Source organism: Equus asinus, chromosome 2 (assembly GCF_041296235.1).
Source record: "Equus asinus isolate D_3611 breed Donkey chromosome 2, EquAss-T2T_v2, whole genome shotgun sequence".
In the NCBI taxonomy this organism is placed as follows: Eukaryota; Metazoa; Chordata; class Mammalia; order Perissodactyla; family Equidae; genus Equus; species Equus asinus.
The window spans coordinates 174,686,598-174,710,795 of record NC_091791.1 but is presented as its reverse complement, the minus strand read 5'-3'; the positions used below and the strand labels follow the sequence as shown (position 1 = coordinate 174,710,795).

The 24,198-nt window shown below is 34.7% G+C and overlaps 1 long non-coding RNA gene across 1 annotated transcript in view; it reads left to right on the top strand.

The window, feature by feature from the left end:
- LOC139046368 (uncharacterized) overlaps positions 1-17,893 on the top strand; it is a 201,160-nt gene extending 183,267 nt beyond the window's left edge. Inside the window, exon 4 of the long non-coding RNA XR_011506338.1 lies at positions 14,722-17,893. This is a non-coding gene — a long non-coding RNA (uncharacterized lncRNA). The remainder of the gene's footprint in view (positions 1-14,721) is intronic.
- Positions 17,894-24,198: the final 6,305 nt, after the last annotated feature.

Below are 24,198 nucleotides of genomic sequence, written 5' to 3'. Positions count from 1 at the left end.
CTTCTTGATCAAGTGATTCAAAGGTACACTTGCTTTGCCTACTGGGAATATGTTGAATAATTGGTTAATTTCAGACTCTGCTCTCACCCAAATATGTCCCTTTTTAGTTTAATCATAACTCTACTATATATTGTTACTGCAACATGATGGATAACAATCTATCTCTTCCTATGTTTAAGTCTGTAAACATAGTAATAGCAAATGTTTTTCTTCATTATAAGTAATAATGTTTATAATGTAAATGTTGCTACTGTAACACTTAACATTAAAAATAATTATTCAGTGAGCATTCAGTTGGCTACCAGAGATATAAGATAGAGAAACTGTGTTTCTCAATTGAAAGAACATCTAATAATGGTTCTGGGATCGACATTGCTATCTTCATACATAGACAATATCCTGTAATGCCAAAATACGTTGTTTTTGTTATTTTTCTTAAGCATAATCACCCATAATTAGGCAAGAGAATTTCACAAGAATCAACAATTATTTTGTCTCTTAAGATATAATAAATATCCAAACTGCAACTATTTACCAGAAATTAAATTGTCCAAAAATTGTATTTTTACAGTAAGCTCAACTCCAAAGTAAGTAAAATTGGGGGAAAAAATCACTATTCATCGCCTATAATGTAATCTTGAAAAAAAAGACAGAAAAGTTTTTATTAAAAAATAGCAATGTATTCAAGAAAGCATGTAAAAGCAACAGATACCTTCAAGATGAGATGTTCTTTTCTTCTGATGAATTTAATTAATTTATTATTTTGTTCAGTAATGGGATTTCAATAATATTGAAAAATACAATCTTTTAAAAAAATCTACAAGTCCATTCTTAGCTTCTTAGCATAGACTGAAAAATCGCAGTTTAAAAGTTGTGGTTAAATGCACATAAAAATTAGAAAATTAAATCATGATATTTTCAAAGTAAACAACATTTTCAGAATTCTCTCTTTCCTTTACCTTCAAAATGCCTATATATTTGGCTCTAAGGCTTTGATTTCTCAACTAACTCTAATATTGTCTGAGTTATATTCTGCTATTAAATCTTCACACATATTGCTCCATTTGCCTACACTCAAGTCTTGATCCCATCTTAGATTTAAACGAAAATTTCTTTAAACTTCTCAAATTTCAAAGAATGTAGCTAGGATGCTTGTGATAGAAATAGTGTTTTCTCCAAGAATTTCTTGAAGCATGGAGGTTCAAACCAAGAATAGCTGTTTCAATCATATGCCTTCAAACTGGAATATGTTTTGTCATTTTCTCCTAAAAGATCCTGAAGTTATTTGTAATACGTATGATCTTTAAGTAGAAGGTACGTATGATGATTTTCCATAGCTGTGGACATTTATGGCACAGAACGGCAAAGTGGCAAACTTAAGGTGGACTATGGGCAAACTCTCCCATAGTGTTGACAAACCTTTCAAAAACAAGCAGGAGAGACAGTGATGGACTTTGCTCTTCATAGATCCCTCCTCCACACATCTTTAATACTATACTCAAAGTGATCTATGGTTCATCTGCTTCAAACAATCAACAACATACAATATGCACTGACTAGTTGGTGTTTGTTACATGCTATGTGAATACAAATGATGTGTAAGATATTAACCTGGCCCTTAAGAACATTGCAATGTAACCAGGAAGATAAAGTTAAACCTTGGGGCACTAACTTGGAAGGATAATTAGGTATTAAAGTGCACAAAGCAGTCTGTAAGTGTGCCAGAGGTAATAATTTTAAGTACCCCTCAGTTCATCTTAAGAGGTACTGATATCCGAATTTCTTTCCCGGCAACTCTTTTGCTGCTTTGTCCAAATAGGGAGAAAAGGAATAGGAAAATAAAAAGGTCTTCCCTTGATGGGGAAGAAGAATGAAGGAAAAGGCCTGAAGTCAACCAAAAGCATCCCTTCTTAACATTTCCTCATCCATTAGGAGAGTTAGGAATGGTACATAACAGTGCATGTGTGTGTGTGTGTGTGTGTGTGTGTGTGTGTACGTGAGTCTCATATAATATTTATTTCAATTTGGCCAGAACACTATTTTATGTTGTGGTAGTCTGAAATTTTTGTTGACTTCGATTGTTATGATATTGTTTTTCAGGCCATTGGAACTAATTTTAATGGAGATTGAAAGTATTCTCTCAGAATACTTGGATTATCTTAGATGAGGCAAATTCACTAGGGTTTGACTTCTGCCAAGTTTTTTTTAACATTTAAAAAATATAAATTTAGACTTACAGAAGAGTTGCACGAATAGTACAAAGAATTCTTATATATCCTCCACCCAGCTCCTCATAAGGTTAACATCTTATATAACCATAGTTCAATTATTAAAACCAATAAATTAACAACGATACTATATCATTAACTAATATACAGACTTTATTAGAATATTGCCAGTTTTTCCACTAATATCCTTTTTTCTGCTTCAAGATCCTATCCAAGGCCCCATATTGCATTTAGTTCTCATGTCTCTTTAGGGTCCTTCAGTCTGTGACAGTTCTACAGTATTTCACGTTCTTGATACTTTTCATGAGTACATGCCAGTTATTTTTTAGAATGCCCCTCAATTTGTGTTTGTCTGATGCTTTCTCATAATTAGATTGACGTTATGCTTTTTTGGCAAAAATAAAATAGAAGTGATATATCCTTCTCAGTATATCATATAGTGTGGTAATGATGGCATTATATCTTCTTACTGGTAATGTTAACTCTGATCACATGGCTAAATGGTGTCTGCCAGCCTTATCTATTGTAATGTTAATATTTTCCCTTTAAAATTAATAAGTATATTGTGAGGAAATAGTTTAAAACTACGCAAATATCTTATTTCTCATCATTCATTAATTTTATCGTACATTGATTTTTGGGGGGGGGAGGAGGGTGAGGAAGATTGGCCCTGAGCTAACATCAGTTGCCAATCCTCCTCTTTTTGCTTGAGGAAGATTGTCCCTGAGCTAACATCTGTGCCAGTCTTCCTCTATTTTGTATGTGGGATGCCACCACAGCATGGCTTGATGAAGGATGTGCAGGTCCACTCCCAGGATACAAATCTGTGAACCCCAGGCAGCGGAAGCAGAGCACGCAAATTTAGCCACTACACCACCAGGCAAGCTCTTACATTGACGGTTTCAACAATTGTATACAGGTGGATAGATCCTATGGTATTTGTTTAACAGTGACTTTCTATTTCCCTTATTCCTGTTAGATTTATTAATATATATTCTATTGTAAAGGAGAGTACTCTCTTCTATTTATTTACTTTTCCATTTATATATTTATATCTTTATTCAGTCATTGATAATAATTTTAACTTAACAATTATAATTCAAATATAACATTAGTTAGGTTGTTATCTAATTGGCCCAACTTTGGCCTCTGGGAGCCCTTTAAACTTGGTTTTTGTGGGTTGTTGCTTTTTTGTTTAGGTAGCTCCATCATTTTGTGAGTACCTCTATACTTTCTGTTACCTTAAGATGTTCCTGTCTCATCTTATATTTTCTCTGCCCTTGTCTTTCCTGGCATCAACCATTTCTCCAGGGAGCCCTTTCCTTTCATTGGAAAATAATATTTAGATTCCAAGACCTAAAACTAAGTATTCTTACTGCTACTGGAGTGTCAATTTTTCTAAACCTTCTCAGACAACAGTGCTAGGAAATATATATGTGTGTAAGAACACATGATTATACACACTTGTTTACTTCTGTATCTATCCATCTGTATAAATATTAAAAACTATGCGTTCACATTGATACCTTTTATTCCGGCTTAACATGACAGGTTAAATTGGTTTTAGTCTTTTAAATGAGGTTTTAGTCTTTCCTCATTTTCATTTGTAACCTCTTTCTCTGACAGTGCACAACATGGCTCTTGTTATTATCAGCATATTTGCTTATTCGTTCAAACCTTGTGTGAACACAAAATAGTTTCAGAATTGCTAACTTCTGCCCATCTCCAAAACAAATTTACTAAACAGAGTACAACATTTGTGGAAAGCTTGGTTTTTTATTTGCTTTATTGGTCTTTAGACTTACAGCATTTAGTCAAAATACTGCTTTCTTTTACCTCCCCCCCAACTAGTGCAGTTGTTTTATTCATTTATAATACAATTAGGTTCACTTCTTATGGTTGCATTTTGGGTTCTTCTCACACCCTGGTTTATTTAATGATCTATTTATTTGAGAGGTATGTGAAACAATATTATGGATAGCAACTATAAAAAATGTATATTCACAGAAGTGTTGCTTCTTCCTCAACCCTGTACTATATTCCCATTGCCTCCTCATTTCTAAGCTTTCCCGCTCACCCCTGTATGTAACCAATCTCTTTAGTTTCTGTTTTATCCTTCCTGTATGTCTTTTCCACAAATGAGCAGACACATGTATAATTTCTTATGCTTCCTTCTTGCTTAGATGGTCACATACTATAGGTACTTTTTGAACTTTTCTTTTTTCACAGAGCAGTATATCTTTTCTTTATAGCTTTATTTTATTTTATTTTATTTTATTTATTTATTTTGAGGAAGATTAGTCCTGAGCTAACTACTGCCAATCTTCCTCTTTTTGCTGAGGAAGACTGGCCCTGAGCTAACATCCATGCCCGTCTTCCTCCACTTTATACGTGGGATGCCTACCATAACATAGCTTTTGCCAAACGGTGCCATGTCCCCAGCCGGGATCCGAAACAGCGAACCCTGGGCCACCGAGAAGCAGAAAGTGCGCACCCAACCGCTGGGCCATTGGGCCAGCCCTAGAACAGTATATCTTGAAAAGACCTTTCTCATTCTTATTTACAGATGCATAGCACTCCATTGTGCAGATGTACCATAGTTTAGTCAGCTACGTTCCTATGTATGGGCATTTAGGCTGTTTCCAATATTTTATAAGTATAATAAAGAAAATTTTAAGAGATTCCCAATGAAAGAATTTGTTCCTATATCATCAGGAGATAGCCTAGGAAAACTTCAAGAATCTTAGACAAACTCCATATCAAACAGGGCACTGAAAGTATGGTGCCACGAGAGTTACAGATTAGGAACAATCTGTGGTGTTGGACCTTCAGGTTCCTTGCAGCTCATATCTGATATGTAGGGCATTCAAGGTTTCCACATGCTCAATTACTGAAAATACAAGTAGATCAAATGAGGACCAGGGCCATGGCAAAGACTAAGGTGCAAGCATTTCATGACTAGAAACAATGACCAAGTGCACAATCAGAAGTAGATTCCAGAATGATGTGCAAATGGGACCAGTCCCTTAATGGACTCCATTGAAAAAAAACAGCTGTCCAGATAGAATGAGGGTCCTCTCCGCAGAGGGAGTAAGGCCCAGGGAATGGTATAAAACACTTCCATCATAAGCTTTCCAAAGGAAAACTTGGAAGGGAGGTGGGGAAGGAGAGACTCTAAGGAATTTGAGGAGAGCTAATCCTATCAGGGAGTTTGAATGTAAAATGCATTGAATGTTCCTTTACAGAAAGTATTGTATTAATTATATATTGCTGTATAACAGATTACCCTGAAACTTAGTGGCTTAAAACAACAAATATTTATTATCTCAACTTATCTATGGCTCAGTAATCCAGGAATGGCTTAGCAGGGTAGCTCTGGCTCTGGGTCTCACGTAAGATTGCAAACAGAATGTCATCCAGGGCTTCTGTCATCTGAAATCTTGATGGGGGCTTCAGGGTCTGCTTCCAAGCCGATTGACACAGCAGTTGGCAGGAAGCCTCACTTCCTCACTAGCTATTGGCTTGAGGCCTCATTTCCTTGCCACATGGATCTCCCTATGGGCTTTTTAAGTGTCCTCATGACATGACACTTGGCTTCCCTCAGAGTGAGTGACATCAAAGAAAGAGCAAAGAAAAAACTACAATGCCTTTATGTCCTAATCTCAGAAGTTACACATTGTCAATTCCACCATGTTCTTTTCTTTAGAAGCAAGTCACTGAGGAAGCCCACATCCAAGGGGAGATCTGCCTATTGAAGGGAGAAGTATCAAAGAATATGTGGGCATATTTTAAAATAATGACAGCTGTTTCAAACTGAAGGAGATGAGCGACCTATAATTATTAAACTAAAATTTATTTCTTTCACCAACAGGGCTTAAGCTCCAAAGTAAGATCAGCACATAATAAAGGAAACTACATTTTTATATATGTTATGTGCAAATTGTCACCCCTGCTATAGGGTAAAGGTAGATTATTGTGAGCCAAGGTGCTGAAAAAGACCATATACATTCTCAAATAACTTTTTAAAAGACCGAATCTATACTACCTCTATGAAGTCACTAATGGCATGTCTTCTTCTTTTATCATTACCACAAATAAGATTGGAGAAAGGCTTAAATTCTCATTTCCACAATTCTTGAATTCTGCAATGTAAAGAACCTTGGGCTTAATAATAATAAACCTTTGGAGAAAGATGCAGATTCAGATACGCCTTGGTTGGAATCTCATTTCTAGTTATTAGTTTTGTGAGAAAGTTTCTTTATGCCTCAGTCTTCCTATATGCAAATAGGGATACTCATGCCTCCTTCATGGTATTGGTGTGAGTATCACTAAAGCACCTGGCATAATATCAAATACTCAGTGGGTACTCAAAAAATGCTATTATCACTCCATGCTACATAAATGTAATTATATTGATACAGTTCTAGGACTGAACCTCCTAACGCTCATTCTGTTTAGAACTCTGCAAAGTGTCGTACATAAGTATAAGCATGAAGGACATACAATCAGATGATTTCAGGAGACAAATTTTGCCATCTTCATCAAGTATAATGTTGGTAATAAATGGAACTAATAAAATCTATTTATCAGTACCTAGGATTAACCTACATCTTTTGAACTACCAAGGGAAGATTTCTGAGAGTGAAGAGTTCTGATACTGAAGTCGGATAACCTGGGTTAAAATGCTGATTGCATACTTATTAGGTGTGTTACATCGGGCAAATCAGTAACTTCTCTGTGCCTCAGTTTCAGCATCCATATAATAGAAATAATAGTACCTTCCTCTTAGGGGTATTAGGAGAATTAAATTAGCTAACATATTAATTAAATGAACACCTGGAATATAGTAAGCACTAAATAAATGTTAGCTATTTTCATTAACATGATTGTGATTATTACTATTATTATTATTATATTCATTTTGCTTTTTTTCTTTGGAGGGAAAAAGAGTTTTGAAAGTAAAACAAAAAATACCACTATTAGTTCTAGGTGATATTTTTAAACAATTTCCTTTGTGGTTTTTTGATGAATTATTTTAGGAGTAATAAGGAAAGAGTGTATTCTTAACCCCTAGTAACTTGAAAAGGAGAAGAGTCTGAGAAAGAGGCCAAATGTTATACGTAGGTCAATTTCAGAGTTAGAAATGTCAAAACCTGTTTCAGAGTGTCTGAATCTGGACAAAGATGTGTAACTGTTAATCCATTTGAGGACAATCTGAACAAAAAGCCCTGAGGGAAAATGAAAGGCCAATAGCTACTTCTGTGGTGGTGTCCCAGAGCCATCATGCTCCCTGCCTCTCCAGCCCTCTGTCCTCAGTGTTCCCCATCTCCCTGCAGTCTCTTCCAATATCACTCCAAATGTGCCAATTACTGACCAGGATTCTCGCAAGATTCTTTATCCCGTTCCTTATTTCAGTGATATATGAAACCCTAGATTTGAAAGAAGTTGCCAGGGAGCTAAGCAGCACTGTGCAGTCAAGAAAGCTTACTCAAAACTCTGGGAAAATAATGCTAATTTTTCTACTTCACTATTTTTCAGAAAGTTTTGTTCAAATGAGAATTTTACACAAAAACAAAAATCAGCTTAAAATATACGGTCATTTATTACCAGAGAAATATGGAATTTAAAGCAGGAAAATTTTTAAAGTCATGACTTTCTACAGCATAGTGGTAGCCTTTCCTGGTCAACAGAGGTCTATTAATCTAAGTGAATACCAGCCCAGTGCAACTATACCTTACGGGAAAGATTAGTCAAAACCTAAATATGACTTCAGCTGCCTGTGACTATGAGAATGGTCACATTTACAAAAATACTTAAATTGTTGCTGGGTCTTAGTGCATACATTTTATTGCACACTTCATCTTCCTCAAATCTTCCCTTGTGACATTTTCAAGGAGGAGCTTCACTTGTTTCCAGGAACAAGTTTTACTTCTGTTTTTAATCTCTGCTCAATTCACAGAAGTCAGGTCCTCGTAAACTGCTTGAGACGGCACACCAACATTATTGCTGCCTTTGTCCTCCATGCCCCCACCAGTCAGATGTGAATTTGCACAGAAGTCTTAGCTGACAGGGCATTCAGAGAAAGCCCTTTGCCAAACTCCAAATGGAACTTTGGTAATATTACCAAGATGATAATGCCTTAAACTAATATGTACTAAAATGTTAATGCTTTCCATATAATATTTTCATTGTAAATAAAGTAATTTATGCCTTGGTTTAATAGAAGAATCATGAGAATTTTCACCAAAAAGCCGCTGTAAGAGATTGAATGGATGGTGTAAACTTTAGTGCCTTTCAAAATGGAGAAGTGACCTTGTTACAGAACCAATGAAGTTTTATAGTTCTTGGCAAAGAAAAAAGAAAATTAAAAAAAAAGAGAGAAGTGAAGGCTCATCTTTCCCTCTTTTAGTAACTTTTGAGTGAGTCCATAAACAAGATTTTCATTCTATCCTAAGCTTTAAGGTGGGCTTATCAGTATTTGCCTACTTTAAATAATAGATAGTAATAACTCCAAATATGAGTAGAAAGCACATTTTATAAATATAAGATGTTTCACAAAGGAAGGTTGACCTCTTGATTTTGCTGGAACTTAGTAATTGAATAAATACTATTTTCTTATATGCCTTTAGCTCCTAAACAGGAAGGAAAATACTTGCACCTTGAACTATAATTTTCTTATCCTCTGGAAAATTGTTCTTTAACTAATATAAAGCACCCTGACACTCACCTCTGCTCTGTGGCAACAGACAGAATTGCTTTGCCTTCAGGCATAGTTCTTTAAACTCCAAACAAGGTACTACCTATCATTTTCTAAGTTTGAATCTATTGCATAAGGAGGAGTTTCTATGAATTCAAAAGTAAAAACTATCAAATCTGAATCTTTGATATTCAAAAGAAAAAGTAGAGTCAAAATACACATTCCACTGAAAATATATGATCTTCCTTAATTTCAAATGATATTAATTTACCATGTGGGTCAAGTAAGCTCCCTGTTAGGGAAGAAATTATATTCTTTTGTTTGTTCTTTTTTGGTGAGGAAGATTGACCCTGAGCTAACATCAATGGCCAGTCTTCCTCTTTTTGCTTGAGGAAGAGTGCCCCTGAGCTAACATCTGTGCCAATCTTCCTCTATTTTGTATGTGGCATGCCACCACAGCATGGCTTGATAAGCAGTGTGTAGGTCGGTGCCCAGGATCCAACCCTGCAAACCCCAGGCCACTGAAGCAGAGCACACGAACTTTAACCACTATGCCACAAGGCCAACCCACATTGCATTCTTCAGGGAAATAAATGGAAGAGAGGTCTCTCTAGTGCAACACTAGCAGACAAGAGGAAAGTGACAGGCACAGAGGTGCCTAATAAAGGAGGCTAATTTCAAAAGTAAGATAGAATTAGAGGGGAAGACCTAACAGCCCAATGAATAAAAGCTTTTGCATGTTAAAAATGATTAATGCTCATATAAAATGAAGCTTTTATGACAAGAATTCTTAGCTTATTAATTTTCTTACACTATAACTCTGCAAGAAATATTTTTTACATCTTAGTCTGGAAAGGTTCTTTATGAAGAAAGCAAAATGTTCCCAGTCTCATTTCTCACCCTTCTTGTGTGCACCACTCATTGTAGAAGAAGGTGTTCTCACTCCAAGATCTTTCTATTGAAGAGGAAGAATAAGTGTCTCAGACTGGCAGTGGACCCGTTCTAGGAACGCACCATCCAGACATGAGTCACTGTATGAGACTTTGAAGGTTTTTTTAAAAGACAACATGTATTGCCCCCCGGTTCTACTGAAATGAAGAGGAGGGAAGAACTCTGCTTTTTCTGAAGGCCTTGGTGTCTGAAACCAAGAACATCAATTTGAAGTATTTCGAAATTTAAATAAGAAAACAGAAAAACAGCAGAACTCTGTGGTTGGTGAGATGTAGCCAAAATGAGTGTGCTAACGTAATCATTTGCACCCTTTCTGTGAACTCGCTAAAATCTTACCATCAGCTTATACTTAACAAATCGCAACTAGTCCAGAGCCTACTGAAAATATCATCAAATTTTATCTTCAAGACGTAACACTGAAATTTTTTAAAGTACAAAATAATCGATTTCACAATGTTCTATACAACAATTGGAGAGGTTTTCTTGCAAAATAGTTCACTTTATTTGCCTATCTATAAAACGGAAACCTAGATTTCATTTTATGATAATTCACATTTCATCTGAAATATTCATTCTAATAATTTTAATTTTTAAAAGGATGCATCCCTTTCAAGGAAAAATGAAGATTTGATATGAAATGATCTTGAAAATACAATGTCTTTGACTGTTTAAAGAGGCCGAAATTTTATTAGTAGGCTTTTAATCATTTAAAACAATAAAGAGAGTATCTTCTATTCATTTGCAGTAGGACAAGGCAGTCTTAAAGCAAGACCATTCCATCAGAGAAGCTTGATTATTTCCTCAATGTTTTAAATTATGCATATGATTGGTGACACAAATACATGTTTAAGTGGTTGCAAATTTAAAAAATCAATATTCCCAAAGAACTAAAATTATGCCCAATCATAAATAACAAATTAATTCACCTGCATATTTTGATCTGCAACTTTCCCTATGAACACGAACATTTTATAAAAGAGAAATACCTTTCCACATCAACTTGCGTTCATTATGTTTCACACAAATATAGTTCAAATCAAACACAAGCCTTTTCAAACAGAAAAAATATTAGAATCGTTCCCTGTTCTTTTCTTTCCCAGATGATCTGGTGTGAGACATGGAGGGCCATGTTACACCAAACCCACAGCCACCAGGACCCATTGTTCCCAAGGGAAGCGTAGCCTATGCGGGAATGCAATGGTGTGCTCTGCAAGGAACGTGGAAAATAACATATGTCACTACTGTACAGTACACAACAGACAATTATGATTCAACTGTCCAAATTATAATCAGTTTGACAAATGTCCACAAGCGTCTTCATTCTGTTTTATATTTTCCCTAAGACAAGGCAATCACACAACCAGACAATTCCATCAGGGAAGCTTGTTAGCTGCTTAGTCTGTTAAACCCTGGTTGCCATAGCATCTAGAGTTGAAAAAGCTGCAGATTGGCATGAAAAAGCATGTCGACAATTGCCCTGTCACAGCATGCAAGCCAGGTCTGCTCAAAGGCAGCACACTACAAGTTTTCTTTCCCAGTTTGCACTACCCCATGCTGTTTAATAATATCCATTTACTGGTATTGGGATTGATCGAGCGCAGTGTAAAATTCACATCTACTGAGACTTTGCTTTTCACACGGGGTGAAATTCTTTAACAAATGGGAGTATGGCAATTAATTTAGAAATGTAATACTGTATATACTATAAGAAGTATATTTAGATTTAATAGAGAAACTATCCAAAATTTTAAGGCACAGTTCTTTAAAGAGCCAAACAGTTTTACTTGGCAATTTTTCAGTTGACTTTCTAGTCATTTCTAAAGCCTAGTCATACTTTGGAGATGACAGACAGCGTTCAAAATCCAGTAGTACATTTTTAAACATGTTTTAATCATGCCATAGTCATTTCTTCCTTATGTGCATGGTATAATTTAATTAAGGATATACATTTCTAAAATAACTATAATTTAATTAAAGATTAATATCATGAACACTGAAATTACAGTCTGGTGAGCAATGTGCATCAATTTTTTTCTAGAGGGATCATATACTTAATTGTGATAAATTACCATGTATTAATAAGAAAAAGTTGGTTTCTACCAAAGGGTATTCAAAGCCCTGCCAACTCTCAGATTTATGCAGTATACGCATTTTAAATAAAGTAAAGCATGTTTACAAACAACCATTGTTAACTTTTTGGAACTATGAAATGTGAAAATATATACATAAGTTGTGAAACTTAGAAAATGATTTCGCTCAGAAGTTTATATATGCTTTACTCGATCTTTCTTTCTTCCATTATCTCCTTCTATTCTAAGCCGTCACTTCAATTTAGTTTTCTTTCAATGCGGCAAAGAAAGAAATATCTTAAAACACATACTCAAAAGCAAATTAACCTAGCAAACCAATAAGTATTTCAAACACAGATATTTTTCCATAATACTTGTTCTTTCTATTGATATCCACTGCTCTGCTCTCCTAACATCGCAAAATCATTTTTAATAAAGTAAAAATGATCTCATTTTTAAAAGTTATATATGAACAAAGTTGATAGTTTACCACAAAACAAGAAAGCAAAGTTAATATTTACACTAAAAGAGATACTGAAATAATGATTATTTTTTCATACTCCTAAAATATTGAAGACCTTTTATTTCTAAACAAGATTCTCAAAGATTTTTTAAATAGAATAACCAAACTATAGCACCTTGAGTTTTATATATATATATATATATATATAAGTGTATACATATCAGTATGAAAATAGTGTCACTGAGTGAGCCTCTTCAGAATATAAATTTAAAACCCTCATTTTCTAGGAATTCTCAAAAATCTCAAAATCTTGGGATGAAACTTGGTTCACATATGGTGTCCATGAATGTGTTTTCTTATACCACATCTTCCAGTTTAAAAAAAAAGAGAAAAGCTGTTTACTTGTTAAAGGTCTTTTTATAAGCTTTGATGACTCAAAAACACCTTCATTTTAACACATGGGATTTGGCAAAGAACTTAACCATGTTACCATTTGAAAGACTTTGATATTTTGAAAAAGAGAGAATTAAAAACAACAGAGATTGAAACTTAACTTGGCTTTTGTGTATAGAGCATAATTTTCTCAAGTATATTTTTTAGTATAAGAATTTACTACTGAAATTTATCTGCCAGAATACTATAACATCAAAGCTACAGTTATCCTAAAGGAACGATTGTAAGTAGAGCCACAAACTTTACCCTGGTGTATCAAGTTAAAAAAAAAATTCATGGTATACCAGTATGGTAGTCTAAATAGATAAATGTATATGTTCAATAAAATGCTTTACAAAATGTTGAAACAAAATTTCTTCAACTACACTTTTCCAAAAAGATTACATTTGAACTTTTGTTTCTTTCTGATTTCCTTAATTCACATGCAATACGGTGCAGTGCAATTCTCCAAGTTGTATTAAACGAAGTACCACCTCTTAACCAGTCTTTAGGACATGCATAGTTTCCTACAGTGCTCAAAGTATTTGATTTGCAAAGCCCAGGAAGTGGGTAGCATGAAAATGAGAGTTCATGTTTTAACTCAGAGTCTCTTTGCTTTAGTCAGGATACCACAAATCTTTCCTGTAACCCAAAGCTGCCTTCCTCTATGATTTACAAACAAATGTTGATCTTTACAACTGGGCTGTGTTAATATTATCCATTCCCCACTACGTTAAAGAAAATTATGTATGAACTGCATTTCCTTTTCTACCGGATTTATTTCATGTACATTCTTCTACTCTTAAAACTGGAAATTAAATCATTCTTTCTGAATTGTTTAGAATGTGCCATTGGATATCACTATTACTTTTGGACGTCCTCTACAAATAATCTACCTTTCAGTCATTTTGATTATTGCCAAAATGAAATTATACAAGAAAATTTTGATAAACCTAATATTCTGTAAAAAAAAAAAAGAAAGAAAGAAAAACTTGACCTGTGGCAGCAAATAGGCGGTATCTTGCAATGTCATTAGTTCCTTTCATAATACAAAGGGTAAATGTCATAATAAGGATATTGCGCTGCTTTATTTCATAAAATAAATGCGTCCTATTTATTCTCTAAGTGAAATACTACCTCACACAAAATGTAGATTTCATATAAGCACATACATTCTTTGGTAAGGTGGCTCTTGTTTTTTCTGGGTGATTTTGCCTTATTCTGAAATTTCCTTCACCTGACTGGAAGCACATTAACTGCTAGATAGGCATCGCACTGATGTCTCTATGCTGTAGCATGCAGCCGTGAATTTGCTACGATCTGTTTAATCAGCAGTGTATTGATTTTCCGCAGCTTTCCTTCATTTTAGCCCCATAGCAGGCTTCTGTAATTTCCTTTGGACAAAGTGTAACCAAACTGTGCTAAGTGATGTTGATTTGCAGGCAAAAGTAAAGGGGTAAATATAAATTAACAAGCTATAAACATTTTACAAGTGGGGAGTCAATAAAAACAGTGTCTGCAGTTTCTTTTAAAAAAATGATTTGAAGCAGATTGTTAACAAACGTGTCCAAAGAAACTGACATGAGTCTGAGAATAATTTTTGCGCTTTGTGATTAAGAATTGATCAGTCTAAAAGCCTCGGACGCAACTGAATCACCCATAAGCTGCTGGTCTGAAAAGGCTCAGCAGGGGCTGGTATTTGTTTGTTAAACTCCCATGATTCCAAGTAGATAATTGGTCTGTGAAGTTCATGGCAGAATCTGAATTTGCTTTCTTGCTTCCCAGCTGGCTGAGCCCTGGTTTATAGACTTCTGTGTACAAATTTAGCCAGCAGCAAACCTCACATCTTTAATATAAAAGGTGTTTTGTTGTGTTTTTCAGGTGCTGAGTGGAAAGCCCACACTCCAGAAGCTCATTAAAAGGGCCAAGTTACAGTACAGGTTTATTTCTGTCACAGCATTTCTGAAAACAGTGACAAAGATTAATATGTTTCTTTAGTACTGGAAAAAGCTTGACACAATCCCTTGTGAATTTGATCATCTGTTTCATTGCCTGTATAAGATTCAATCTCCTATTATATCCTGAAGTTACAGCTGTAAACTAATGCTGGTAAGAATTCATAAGCTATTGCAGAAGCCTGGGGCAAAACTAATTGCTTTATTCAACAGTCGCTTATTTATTTATTATTTATTTCATACCCTCTCCTGTCATCTTTTTCCACTGTTCCTCCTCAAAGTCAAGATTATCTTGGCTCTTTGTCTGAATGCACAGTGCAAATATAGAGACATAGGGAGTTCATGTTTTCAGGAGCTTTCACAAAAGTTGTTACAGATCAGTGTATTGTGGAAATGTTGTCCACTCTGAATTTTTTATAAAACTATTCTTACTTTCTTTTCCTTGAAATGGAAATTCCTTAAGAAAAAGCAGTATCTGCACAAGCATTATAACCTTTGTGTTCTCTGTAATCATGTGACATTAGACTTTCTCTTCTAGTGGTTGCTGTGTCTCTGGGACATGATTTGACATGTGGTACATGCAAATCCTAGAAAAGTGCAAACTATATCATAAAATGATTCTGTTTCACATCAAGTTAGACAGGCAAATAGCTATTTGCTATTTTCAAAAATTAAAAGTTATGATAATATGCTTTATGAATACCATAAAATAATCTTTTAAATTGAGGAATCTCTCTCTCTTAAGTTAGTTGTAGAGGAATATTTAATCCTTATCTAACAGTTTTTGTTATTATGGCAAATTATATGCTACATTAGAATTTTAGATACAAAAATATTCAAAATTTCAAACATTATGCAAGTATAAAATAACACACAAAAAGGAGGATCCCTAATAATCTGTTTGTGTACACTTTAAGTGTTGGTGGAAATTATTGCAGGATTAGACTGAAGAAGTATATTCATGTGATGTTTCAAATTAGACATTAAGCTCCATTATTCTTAGCAGAAGTTGTGTGCCTAATTCCCTATGCACTACAGACATTTGAACCCACAATAACTGATTGTAAATACAGTATGAAACTAGCTAGAGCCTTATTTACACCTGCCAATTTGCTGCCCTCCAGCACTAAAAACAAAAACAAAATTGTAGCAAAAGAACTGCCAAGCAAAACACACTCTGCCCCTCATATACACTCCTTTCTATTTCCACAAACAGAACCTTTTGCTTCCTGTTTTCCATCAGCAAATTCAACTTTGAGATTTAAAATAAAGTTTAAAAAAAAGATATTTGCATGACATGACAGGAACAAAGTAATTGTTAAAACGGTCATCTCCTCCAAACATGTGTCCCCTTAAAATAATGTAGGTAGTGTAAGTGCCTTATGGATGGCACTTTTAATTGAGGAGTAACACATGTGCCGTGCGATGCATATGTTGCAATGGCAGCCACTTATTTTTACTGAATAGCTACAAAATTTGCACCCAATTTTGTTCATACAATAAAAGCGCATATTATTCATTAAAAAGAATATATCATAGATAAGTTAGTTGACAAAGTTGCATTCCCTGTTGTTTTTTCATGCCCTGTGCTTCCTATCATGTCTCATTTGCATAATGGCAGCCCAATTAGTTCCGTCTCTATTTTTTTAGAAGCTAAAGCATTTGTCAACATTTCAGTGAGGTTTTCCTACTACCTTGATTCAATGAAAATGACTTCTGCTAAATGTTAGACAGTATTTTACCCTTCTATTGTGGATAGCAATGATTTGACTTATTATTGCATATATTACTTAACTTTTGTGTATTTAAATAGTAGGTACATAATAATGACTTGCACACATAATGATATGAATAATTTGTATATCAATAGCATGTTTTTCCAAAGAGCTCAACGCCTGTTATTTGATGTTGAACTGTATCCTTCAACATTCAATACCTTGAGTACCAGACGTCCTAATTAAATTTTTAATGTTACTGAGAACAAATATGATTTTTATCACATAAAAGAACATTGAGGATTACTCCACGGAGAAAAAATTAATGGCTAAGTCAAAATTAGAACTCAATACTCTTTAGAGTTTAGATCACATCTAAAATTTCATGTCAAGGGATTATGATTTCCAGGGCTGGTCAACACAGATGTGGAGATCTATGTTTTACTGGCTACCTTGTAAGATCCTGAAGACAGGATAAATGTCTCATTTAACTCTTAGCCAACATTAAACATGTATGTGGTGTTCAGTAAATATTCATTAAATTGAATAAACTGAGGCTCTCAAGACATAAGTTACAAATATATGGTATCTTAACAGATCATACCAATTCTTGTTACTTACGGCAGTGATGTTTATCAGTTTTTCAGATCAATACATTGCAATTACAAATTGTTGCACAGACTATATTTATTGTGCCTTCTAATTGGAAATGAGGTGAATAGGAATAACATGTAGAACACAAAACCATGTGTGGCATGCTGTATTTGGATGTGGCATTACTCCAATAAATAAAAGGAGATTAGGTATTTTAGGAGAGAAAAAGATAAAATTCCAAGAACTGACTTTTTATTTTTTGGTAAGTCTGTAAAATATAGAACCCTGTAAAACATTAGCAAATATGAAAATAAATATAAGACAAGTGCTATAAAAGGCATGATTGCTACAGATTCATGAGAAAATACTAATCAACCCATATCATTCATTAGAAATTGCATGTTAAAAAATATAAAGTTTTGATTCTGTGGTTGTGTGATTGGAGTAAGTAAACAGCAGCACCTTGTATTTACCATGGAAAAATATACCAAGAAAGAGACTAAGACTGACATACTTTGTTAATACGAACTTTGAAACCACCTATGTGTAGCTTTAGTCAGTTAAAAACAACCAAATTTCTAAGACCCTTTTAATGAACAAAAGAACAAAATTTTTCGCATTAAAATGAAGAATGGCTTCAAAATATTCACGGCTACTTTGGTTTCTTCTTAGATTTAGAAATTTTCTTACCAACTTCTGCTCTCAAATATTAAATCCTGGAGTGATTCAGCGTTGAATTAAGTTGTGTAGGTATATGATAGAAATCTGAGGCATATTCCTAAGGACAAAATTTATGCCAACAATGTCAATCAGATACTTTAAAAGTACTATTTATTTAGGATGATTAATGACTAATGTCTTTGTTGACTTCTTTTTGCAGTTAAGTGGTGGTCTCAAGTTTATTTTGGTAATAAAGCACTGTTCTGGGAAATGAATGCAAATCTTTAGTTCTCATCCATTTAACCTTTAGGTTTTTGTTAAGTGGAAATTATGCTTTGTTCTCTAAATTTCTTTTATTCTGCCTTATACTATACCTTCTTCACTCAAAAATGTTCAAACCAGTGAATTAGGTACATATTGTAATATACTGCAATCCACAACCGCCATTGGCTCAAGTAACTTCAGAAAGTTAAAGTAAGTTAATGATCAATTGTCTGTGAATGAAGAATATTTCAGGCCATAGCATATTAGTGTCTGCACTGACAAAAATTAATGATTTGTGCTTTTTCAGCTTGTTCTCATTCATTCACTAATATTTCTTTGTAATTCTTTTATTCCTGAATATCAAACATATGATTCAATTCAGTTTATGTTAGTCTTCAGGCAAAGTATATTCATTCCAATTAACATAGGTGTCATCAGTGTAGGTGATGTATCCTAGGGGATTTTATAACTAAAATAACAAGAGAATAATAAATATTTACATAGGGTATACATATACATTTATCTCATTATAACCAATAATAATACCATAGATGCGGCACTTAGAATGAAACTGCTCCTTTATTCCCAAATCATAGATTGTCATTTTTGTTGGGCTATTTGTTTGGAAATTTAAAATATGGTTATCTGACTAATTGATTCTTCTTACAGGAAGCTATTCCTTTGGGGGGAGCAATTATAACATCAGGGAGGAGATTGGCCCAAGTGAATTTCCAAGTTTTAGTCAACAATATTTATTAGGCACTTACATCATAACAGAACACTATATCAGGTTTTATATAGGAATAGTCCAAAAAGAACAGTGGATTGCAGGATTCCTTCCACACAGAATTTTAGTATATATTGGAAAATTAGGACATACATCAAGAAGACTTAGACGGACACTTTTATTAGCCAGAGTTACCTAACTACCAAGAAAATGCCAAATGGAGGCATAATCACAATCAGGTGGGATTAATCATGAAAAACTTTTCAGAGAAATTAGTTTTAAGCCAGGTTTTGAAGTAATTAAGAAATATTTAATGGGAAGGAGAGGGGCTAAATAAGCTCATCAGAAGAGAATTAAATGTCATTCAACAAATATTGAATGCCTTCTTTGTGCAAGAACTTGGTTGATATGCACAAGACTCAAGCACTGTGCCTGCCCTCATGATCTCTCTGTCTAGTGATGGAGGCATAGAGGCAAAGAACAATGGCACATGCCAAGGCTTGGAAACATACAAAAAATTTTCAGAGAATGGAGAGACTTTTGTTTGCCTGCGGTAAAGATTTCATATAGAAGAATAAAAACTAATTAGTTAATGAGAAGAGCAGGATTGGGTCATCAGTTGACAGATGGTCTTGAAAACATATGCATCAGCTAGAAACGGTTTCAGTCCTGAGAGCTTATGAATCAGAAACTCCAAATGTCATCAGTGTCCTGGGTTCCTTCTTTATTTCCACTCTGTGATTCACAGTGTGAAATTCTAGAACTCATAATCACAATACATCTTCAGCCAAGAAGTATTGGGACTGTCTTCCAGGCCAAAAGAAAGAGAGCAAGAGGTGACAGTGCCATTTTCCCTTGCCCTTTTGAGGAGCTTTCATGAAGGATTAATCCTATGACTCCCAGTTATGTTTCTTTGAACCATACCGTGCCCATAACTACACGGGAGGCTGCTCTTATAGTTGTTGCCACTCTCAACAAATCAGAGTTGTGTATTAAAGAACGTGAGTTTGAATATGGGATAGACAGCCAGTAGTGTCTACCAGAGTACAGTTGAGACATTCTTATTTAGAAAGCACTGAAAGTGAGCAAGAAAGTGCTGAAGAAGCATTATGAAAACAATAATTGACAGAGATTGTTAACAATTGTATGTAAAATAAGTTTTTTCCAAAAAAGAAAGGATTGGAAACAAGATTATTTTTAGAATGTTGAATTAAAGAGCTGAGATATCTTCAATTCAAATTGTTGTAGATAGATAGACTCTGGAAAAGGTTAACCTAAAAAGTGACCTGAGGAAATAATCCTCAACATTTGTTAATGAAAACTATAAAAGAGTCGAAGGATTGTGTAAGTGTGTGTGTTTGTGTGTGTGTGTGAGAGAGAAACAGAGAACCTAGATTTGCATTTAGTTAACAATCATTCAGTTGTTTAAGTCACAAAGACTGTGGTGTAAGTGTAAAACATGGAGATCACAAATCTATGAAACAAGAAGAAGGCAAAGAAGCTTCAGAGGGAAAATACACAGGGATAGTAGCTTCTTTTTTATATATATAGCAAGTTTTCTAATAGAGAGTAGAATGGGTGTATCTCCTCTAGCATGAGGACTGGACTTCCTTCTAGTATGCACACATGTGCACGCACACACACATTTTTCTGTCTTAGTTAACTCTAACTTAGTTAACCCCATTCACCCAAACTAAAAATGTAGGATCATCTTTCCTTCCTTACCCAACGCTCGCATCTAATCAGCAGCAATTCCTATAGGCATTACACACAAAATACTTATCGAATTTGGCCATTTGCTACCATCTCCACTACTACCACCCTAGTTCAAACCTCCAACATCTCTTGTCAGGGTCACTACAATAGTATTTTACCTGATCACCCTCAACTTTTGTCCCTCACAATGTAGTTTCTCCTGAAAATCAGAGTGATCTTTAAAAATATATAAATCATATTATGCCCCTTGCATGTTTAAAACTGTTGAAGAGCTTTCTACTGCAATTAGTATTAAAACCCTCAGATCTTGTAACACGGCACATTTCTATAGTCATGCGTGATCTGACCCCTCAGCACTCTTCCACTTATTCTCTCTACATTGACTCACTTCCTATTTCTGTAGCACCTTAATATCATTCCTACTTGAGTGTGTTTACGCTTACTCTTTGTCCTTTCTACGACACTCTTCCCTCTAGATGATTACCTCCATATATCTGGCTCCTGATCTTTCAGGTCTCAGAGGCCTTCAGAGTCCAGCCTATCTAAAATGATCTCCATTCATTCAGACACCATCGCTGTTTTAGTTTCTTCGGTATAACTTTCACTATCTAAAATATGTGTCTTATTATTTATTGGGTATTGAGTCTATCTAGTAGAATGTAAGTTCAATAAGGCAGGCACTTTATCAGTCATGTGCATTATTGCTTCCCTGCACTTAGAACAGCTCGTGCTTCAAAACAAGCACTCAATCAACACTTGTGGAATGAATAAATGATTAGAATGGCTATTAGAAGATATCTGCATCATTGTCTTTGAAATGAGGCAAGTTTTAGACTAGCTGATGAGAAGCAAGAAGAAATATTAATCCTCTCTTGCAGTAGCAAAAGTAATGCTGGAGAAGGAAAACAAAAACTGGTCAAAGGCTGTTCTGGAACATTCTCCTAAGTACACAACAGGCAGACGAACAAGGCTATTCAGATTTGGAAATGAAATAAAAAAGAATAACAGGATCAGGGATTGTAGATTCTAGTAGAGTGACAACACAACCCAGTTTACTCAGAACAGTCCCATCTTATACCTGGAGCCCCAACTTAATTATTAACTATACTCTCCTTTCACTCTCAAAAGTGTCCCTTGGATGAAAATTTTCACAATAAACTTAAGTCTAGGATGCTAAAGAACTGTCCATGGAGTTCCTACAAGACAGAATGAATGGAGATTCTCTGGTAGTTTTGTGTTATGTTACTTGCTCCTCCAAAATGCAGAACAACCTAGAGTGTTTTCCAAAGGCACAGGTCTCAAAGGGATCAACGTGGACTTTTCCACCAGCTGCTTCAATGACTCTGCAATAAGCAATCCTCCAGGGAATTCAGCCTGAGCTCCTGTGAAAGTATTTGGCATAAAGGAATTAACACTGCTACTTCTGATGCAAAACAGCATGTACTTCACTGAATCATAAAGTCAAACCAAAGATGGAAGGAGTCCCAGAATGCCAGCTTGACTAGGTTCCGGCTTTAGGAAGCTAAATATGAAAACTTGATCTGGTCTCTTTAAAGTACAGGTAAAATGGTCCATGTAAAGACTACATCACGTGAATAAACCAAATAATTGTATGGCAGCACTTTTACTGGATCTGTAGATATGGGTCTAATAATTTTTCATTCCATTTTCTGTAGATTTATTCCAACTGAGTTTAGAGGGAAATTTTTTAAAGTAGATTTCACAGGTTTTCTTGATAAACTCTGTTACAATGTTTGTCATTAGCAGAATTAGTGTGGTAGTTAACAAGCACAGGTATTTGCTTGGAGTTTCACATATATCTATTAATCACTATAAATACTCTAGGAAGTAGATTCTATTACTATTACTATTCTAGAGATGAAAAACATGGATCCTAGTGAAATTAAGAAACTTACCCCAAATTACCTAAAAGTAGAATTGAAGTGAAATTCAAACTCAAGCCTGCAAACTGCAGAGCCAGTACTGAATCTTTGTGCTCTATTCTTTAAATAATGCTATTATTTAGTACACAGTGGTGTGATTGATCAGGATGTGTTAAATACTTAAAGAAAAGATAAGCCGTATCCCAACAGGGCTTATAATTTAACTTTTTCCTATTAGTTAAAATAAATCAAACATCCATCAAAAGATTAAAAAGATATCTCATAATCCTAAAAAGGGTCACTTTTCAAGATCCTTTTAGCTTGTTTTAGCATATTTTCACAATTAGCAATCTTTTCTCAAATCCTTTGTACAATAGCACTAGCAATAATCATAGCATATATATACATATATATATATACACTTATTATGTGCCAGACTTTGTTCTAAGTACTTCACACAGATTGACTCAAACTCATTCAATCCTCTTAAATTATCCCCATTTTTCAGATGAGAAAACTGTTACACATAGTTCAAATAACTTGTCTGAGGTCACACATCTTGTGAGTGGCAGAAGTAGGATTCAACCACAAACCTGTCTCCAGAATGTGCTTATACACATTAAATCTGCTTTCTCATTCTATATGAATTGATTGATAAATGACTTTCCTCCCCTTCAGAGATGTTTCTTAAAGAGAGAAAGATTTTTTTTCATTGAGGTAACTTTGGTTTATAACTTTATATAGATTTCAGGTGTACATAATTATAATCCAACTTCTGTATACATTGCATCTTGTTCACCACCAAAAGTCTAGTTTCCATATGTTACTGTACAAATAACCCCCATTACCCATTTCGCCCTCCCCTCCCCTTCTTCGCCTCTAGTAACCATCAATCTGTTCTCTGTACCTACGTATTTTTTGTTGTTGTTGTTGTGGGGTTTTTTTTAATGGAGAAAGGAATGTCTCTTCAATAAATGGTGTTGGGAAACCTGGACAGCCACATGAAAAAGAATGAAACTAGACCACTATCTTACATCATACACAAAAATTAACTCAAAATGGATTAAAGACTTGAATGTAAGACCTGAAATCATAAAACTCCCAGAAGAAAACATAAGCAGTATGTTCTTGGACATTGGTCTTAGCGGTATCATTTTGAATATATCTCCTCAGGCAAGGGAAACAAAAGAAAAATAAGTAATTTGGACTACATCAAACTAAAAAGCTTCTGCACAGCAAAGGAAGTCATCAAAAAATGAAAAGACAACCTAAGAATTGGGAGAAGATATTTGCAAATTATACAGCTGATGAAGGGTTAATATCCAAAATATATAAAGAACACACACAACTCAACAACAAAAAAACAAACAAACAATTTAAAAATGAGCAGAGGATCTGAACAGACATTTTTCCAAAGAAGATATACAGATGACCAACAGGCAAATAAAAGATGTTCAATATCACTAATTATTAGAGAAAGTTGTTGATTTTCTTTACCCAAAGCACAATGGGTCACAGTGAGATGATCTAAACCTATTCAAGGAAATAAAAATTGTTAGTCTTCAGACTTAGAAATATATGGTGACATGGCCAAAACTTCTTTTTCCTGTATCTCTAGCTATATACACTGGAGAACTAATAACATCCATGGAATATAAATTTTAGTACTTTCAATTATTTAAATTATAGGACTTGGGGTTGGCTTGGTGGCATAGTGGTTGAGTTTGTGTGCTCCACTTTTGTAGCCCAGGTACACGGGTTCAGAGATCCTGGGTGCAGAGCTACATACCACTGATGAAGCCATACTGCAGCAGAGCCCCACATACAAAAAAGAGGAAGATTGG